Below are 6290 nucleotides of genomic sequence, written 5' to 3' on the forward strand. Positions count from 1 at the left end.
CTGTGGTTGGTAGACTCAAATCAAAGGTACAATGTACAGAGCAGAAGCACATGAAGGGTTAAGCAGCAGAAATAAACTACGTTATTTCACCAGGGCCCTACTGACTATTTATAAGCCTATCAGGAGAATAGTGTCATGATTTCATTACAGTTACCCAATGCATCACCAGAAAGTATTGTTCATGTAATGTGTCTTTGTAAGAACAAGTTATAAATAAATACAAATAAGAACAGATCTTTTCTGCTATAACTAATTAAATCTGTCCTGAAACATTGATTCCATCTCCTTAGCTTTTCTGTCATTTTTTTCCTGCTAAAAACTCTACTATTACAAGAAAAACTACATATTTTATACTCATCCTCAAAACCAAGAATTAACATTCTTTCCACCATATCAAAAATATTCCTTCTAATATTTCCCCCCATCTCACCACACCCAAATTACCAAAGTAAATTTTTTTGAAGATTCTACACTACAGACTTCTAGATTTAAACAGAGGAAGTTATGCCACATTACCGGGAAACATACTCAAGAATGCTCTGGTTCTTTCTGATTTTCTTTGAAGCAGCACTTCCCATGACAGTACAACTCACTGTACGGGGTAGCCGAGGAATCTAGTGATTTGGGGCTAAGGCATCATGCTAAATTTTGGCAGAATGTTGTGCAAAGATCCAACCTCCGTCAAAATGCAATTCCAGAAAGCTTAACCGTGAATAGACAGCTAATTTAGAAAATAATCAAAAAGTTTAATCTGTTAGTAGAACGTGAAAGAATAAAGAAAAAAATGCTAAAGCTTCATCAAATGACTACTGACTAAAAGCTGCACATATTTCCAAAAATAAAGCTTAATTTACTAGAAGCATATACATTGCAGAAGGGCAACAACGCAAGGCAAGAAAGGAATTGGTTGAGCCTTAGTGAGTTTCCCAGACAATACTAAAGAAAAGAAGGTGAGAGATGAAGCTCATCTACATGTTCCAGTAAAATGTACTTTGTTTTCTCACATTCAAGAAGTAATGTATTGTCATTTTTATAACTTCTAGATTAAAAGTGAATTGATTTCTTTCCCAGTTTTACCTCTAATGGGTTGTATGACCTAGGGCAACCCTTCCAATTTCTCTGAACTTTGACTTTTTAATTTATTCAATGAAGGGATTGATCATTTCAATTATAATTTTATTATAAACATTGTATTTATTCTAATATAAATATGCTTATTATTCATTTTATTAAAATACAAATATATAAAATTATATATAAATTTCTAATTTTTTATATTTGTTCTGTTTTTTTTTTTAACATCTTTATTGGAGTGTAAGTGCCTTACAATGGTGTGTTAGTTTCTGCTATATAACAAAGTGAATCAGCTATACGTATACATATATCCCCATATCCCCTTCCCCTTGCGTCTCCCTCCCACCCTCCCTATCCCACCCCTCTAGGGGGTCACAAAGCACCGAGCTGATGTCCCTGTGCTATGCGGCTGCTTTCCACTAGCTAGCTATTTTACATTTGGTAGTATATATATAATTTTTTATATTTGTTCTGTGCTTATTACTGTAACCCTTTCAATACCCATCTTTTACTTCGTTCCAACCTTTCAGAAACTTAGAGTAACAAATTTTTAAATGGTTAAAATAAATTGTATTTGAGGAGAATTTTATATGTGAGAAAGAGAGACACAGAAGTCATGCCTGAAAGAATACATATGTTTTTAAGATAAATGGATATCTCTTTCTAAAACAAACCCAGGTTTTAGTTTTATTTGAATTGTGTATTTACACTGCTACCTCCTGAAGGAGAAGGAATCCTGCTTCAGAATGATTCTGCACAGTGCCTGTTATGGTCTCACAGGCACTTAGGGAGTTATGAGGCATCATGCCCAGTAGAATTGTTTCTTCCCTAAACAATTGTTCTCTTCCTTCTCTTCCATGACAGTTCTTATTTATTTCCCAAAAGGCACAGTGTCTTATATGTGGTGGCATTCAGTAAATGCTTGCGGAACGGAATTGAATGCTAGCCAATGTGAAAATAGAGCAAAAGGAACAGTGTCTCCTTCTGAACTTCTTTCTCCGAGGTCTGTAGGTGCCTTTCTCTTACTTTGATGTCTCAGTGTCCATCCTACCAAGTAAGTCTGCCCTTTCTCTACTTCTCAGCCTGGAAACCTCCTGCAGCTCAGCCACCTGCTTCGGATAGAGTTAACCGGCACGCACCTCCCACGCCAGATGGCTCCCTTCCCCTGCCTTTGTTTGTCAAGAATTTATAAACATGTTTCCATGTGTCCAGACCAGGACATGCATGGACGCATTCAAGGGTCAAGATTCTGTGTAAACATCAGCAGAAGAGGCCCAAACAGCCCAAATGAACTTGGAAGATCTGTGCCACTATACCACTTTGCATTCTTTTCTGTTTGCACTGTTGGTGGTTTTTGTTTTTTTTTTTTTTTGCATACAAATACTTTGTTCTAGAAGCTTTGCTTCCCCCATCCATCTTCAGAATTCCTCACAAATTTTTCAAGTTTCACTCAACAAAGCCGTATCAGAGAACTGAAAAGATTTCTTTAATCTCAGTTTCATATTTGACCTCACAATTTTGTGTAACCATCAGTCCCAACACCACCGGGACAGTGAGATAAAGGCTGGAGTGCTTCTGTAGTGCAGCTAGAATTAGAGGTTTGGGAGGGGAAAGTGTGTGGAGGAGGCGGACTTTAGAAGCTGCCTGGAAACTAAACTGGCAGATCACTTGTACAGGCCAAAAAAGCAAATTTTTCTATCCACATTTCAGAGATGCCTATCACTTCTCTCCTTCTTTTGATTTAAATTGTTCAAAAGTGAACCCAGTTTTCAAAATGGGACTATAGACACTATAGAGTTGAAACTGAAAGAACTTTCTTTCCTTCTGGTCCATCTGTTATGGAGCTGAAGGAAGGAATCAAGTCTTACTTATACCTCAGTTCTTCCTATTATACTGGATAAACTAATGTAAAAAGGGAGCTGAAAGTAGAACACAGCAGCCTTGGAAAAAACAGAAGCAAGAATTTAATTCTCAATCTCTTTAACAACTACCTTCCTTCACTAAAAATCAGTGATATGTCTGAGCCATTTAGCTCAGTTGGTTAGATCCATGGTCTCAAAATATAGGCAAGGACCCGTGAATCTTTATGGTATACCAGGTAAACTCTGGGGTGGTCTTAAATCGTGACATTTATGATATTGCTGAGCCTAAGCTAATAACTGTAGAGTAACTGAGTAATTTGTCTAAAAGTTTTAGTAGAAAACTTTTACTGATAACATTTAAAAACTGTCAACTTGCCCCCTCTGTCCAGTGAAGTTCCTTGGCTGGTCCACTTGGTTGGGAGGTTGGTTAAGGTAGAAGTCAAAACATGGTTTGAATGGTCCTTGGCTGTTTCTAGACATTATCAGGGCCACTGCATATATATTCCAACTATTATGTATTTACTAGCATGTCTCCCAACCTCACAAAATTATCCTCCACCCACCTGGAGAAGGAAATGAGAAAATCAAAAAGGTGATGTCTTTGAATAATTTCCACTTTTACAAATATTTTTCTCTCCTTGAAAGAACAATCAAGGCAAAAGCTTTATCAGTTTCACAGCCGATGGGAGGGAGAAAATCTTGTACATCCATCATTTTCTTAAACATTTTCTTTTAGTTCAAAGAGATCCTTCCATTAAGGATCGTTGACACTGAGCCACACAGATGGTTAAAACAAAGACACAGTGAAGGTTCCGAATATCTATAGCTGCTTCACCCCTGCCCTCCCACTGTTGTTGTCTGTCTCCATTATTCCTCATTTGAACCAGTCTAGCGTAATGCTCTACCTGTGGACCAAAGGTTCTGAAGCCAAAAGCCATAAGTTTGAAAAAAAGGAAAGTAATGAACATAAACATCACTTCTCAATCACTTTGCTTGCTTCCAAAAGCATTGGTGCATTCATTTTTATTGCTTTCCTAAAGACACTTTCCCTAAATTGCTCTCAAGAAATAGCTGAGGAAAGAAGTCAGGGAAGGAGGGAAGGAGGGAAGAAGAGAGAGAGAAATTAAGAAATCAAGGTTAAGGGCTGGCGTTCTGAGTAGGCACTGGGTGTGGCTGTCTACCTTGTGTCCTTTCAGAAAGGCTTCCTCGCCCCACAAATTTCCTTACCCCACCAGCTTTCTAAGGTTGAAAATGCCATCTTTAGACTTAGACAAGTTTGAATTAAAATGCTAGCTCCTATTAAAATACAATTGCAAACTCTGAGAAACCTTAAATGATTTATGAGATCCATTTATAAGACTAGATTTTGATAGCAGTAGTGGAGGACAAACATGAGAAACCTGAGCATGAATTAAAAAAAAAAGAGAGAGAGAAGAAAACATACAGAAAAATTATTGCCTGACATGCGACAGATAAACTGCTACTGCCTAACTTTGAGGTCAGCATTAGGTTTTTAGTAACAAGAAAGAGAATCGCAGGTTCTGGTAATACATTCACATTATTTGCCGTCTCTCTCATAGAGCAGTGGTGAAATGTGCAGACTCTGGCATTAGAGTGCCTGCTTTGAAGCCTGGCTCTGCCACTTGCAATCTATGTAACTTTGGGCATATCACATAACCCCTTCCAGTTTCAACTTCCTTATCTGTGAAATGGGTATAATAACAGTGCCTGTGCATGTAAAGATTAGTGACATGTTGCACGTAAAATGCTTCATTCAGTACTTGCTACATTTCAAAACCCTAAAAAGTGTTTTCCATCATCATCATCATTATTATATGGGAAAACCATGAAGAAACATAGACATTGTGTAAGAAAATTAGTAAAATGGTTAATTTAAAAACAATTCCAATTTCATACTAATATTCCCTATAAATGAAGCTCAGTGTCAAATTGCAGTTGGCTTATCTTGAATGATAATAGTCATCATTTATTGAGCAACTACTAAGTACAAGCACTATATTATTTACTATATACATTCACATTTAATCTAAGACATGATACCCCCTACAAAGTTTCAGTAACGCATAATGAATAAGCTCTGGACAACATAGGGCCTATAGTTAACAATATTGTATTGTATACTTAAAATTTTGCTAAGAAGCTAAATATTATGCTAAGTGATCTTACCACAAAAGAAAAAATTTTTTTAAAATAAATAACAGGGGCAGGAGCTAATTTTTGGAAGTGATGGATAAGTTTATGGCCTTGATAGTGATAGTTTCATCGGTGTATATTTATCTCCAAACTCATCAAGTATTAAACATTAAATATGTACAACGTTTTGTATGTCAACCATACCTCAACAAAATGGTTTTAAGAAAAAAAAAAAAAATAAGACACAGTACCCTGGAGAAAAGCCAATTTTTCCCAAATAAGCAGATTAAATTTTAAAATTTCTTTTCACACAGCAATTTACCTTCTAGAAATTTTCCTAGGGGAAACAATCAATTTATGCACAGAAGTTCATACACAATGTTTATAGCAGCATTACCTATAATGTCAAAACAGTGGGAAGAAAACCTGGATGCCTGAAAATGTAGAATTGGGTAAATATAAAATATTCACCCTTTTGATGAAACACGATTAAGCTATTTCGAAGAGAAATATTCAATGCCATGGGAAATTATTCAAAATATTTAAGTAAAAAAGGCATTTTACAAAACGTTATTTACAGTATTATTTCACCTGTATAAATATTGGTACAAAGTATCTAGCACAGAGCCTAAATCAAATGATATTTGTTAAATATATGTAAATCCAAAGAACAAAGACAGTAAGGATGTTTAATGCTACCAATGGTTATGTAGGGGTAGAGGGATTACAAGTGATCCTTGCATTCTTCTTTATAATTTTCTGAATTCTCCAAATTTTATATAATAAACAGATATTATTACTGTAATTCAAAAGAAAACTACAACAACAACAAAACCTCATTCTGACTATCTCAGAAAGTAAACAATTCTAAGAAGCTCAGCAAGGGGGAAGCATTTACAGGAAACAAGAATGAAAATCCTACAAGGCAGGTAAGTGAGGGCTTTAAAGATTGAGAGCAGGAAGCAGAACCTGGACAAATTTCCTTAGCGGGACAAAGGGGAGTTGCAGCTGTTATTATTACATGCAGCAGGCATGAACCAGGAAGTAGGTGTTAAAGGTTCCAATCCACCTCGACATTCATTAGTGTCAAAAATTAATGGCTACTATAACTGCTTAAGTCATATAGACATGTTCCAGCAAGTTGTTCACTGCCCCCTACAGGAGACCCCATGTGACCAATTCTTCTTAGTTTAGTACCAA

The sequence above is a fragment of the Eubalaena glacialis genome, chromosome 12, assembly GCF_028564815.1.
Source record: "Eubalaena glacialis isolate mEubGla1 chromosome 12, mEubGla1.1.hap2.+ XY, whole genome shotgun sequence".
In the NCBI taxonomy this organism is placed as follows: Eukaryota; Metazoa; Chordata; class Mammalia; order Artiodactyla; family Balaenidae; genus Eubalaena; species Eubalaena glacialis.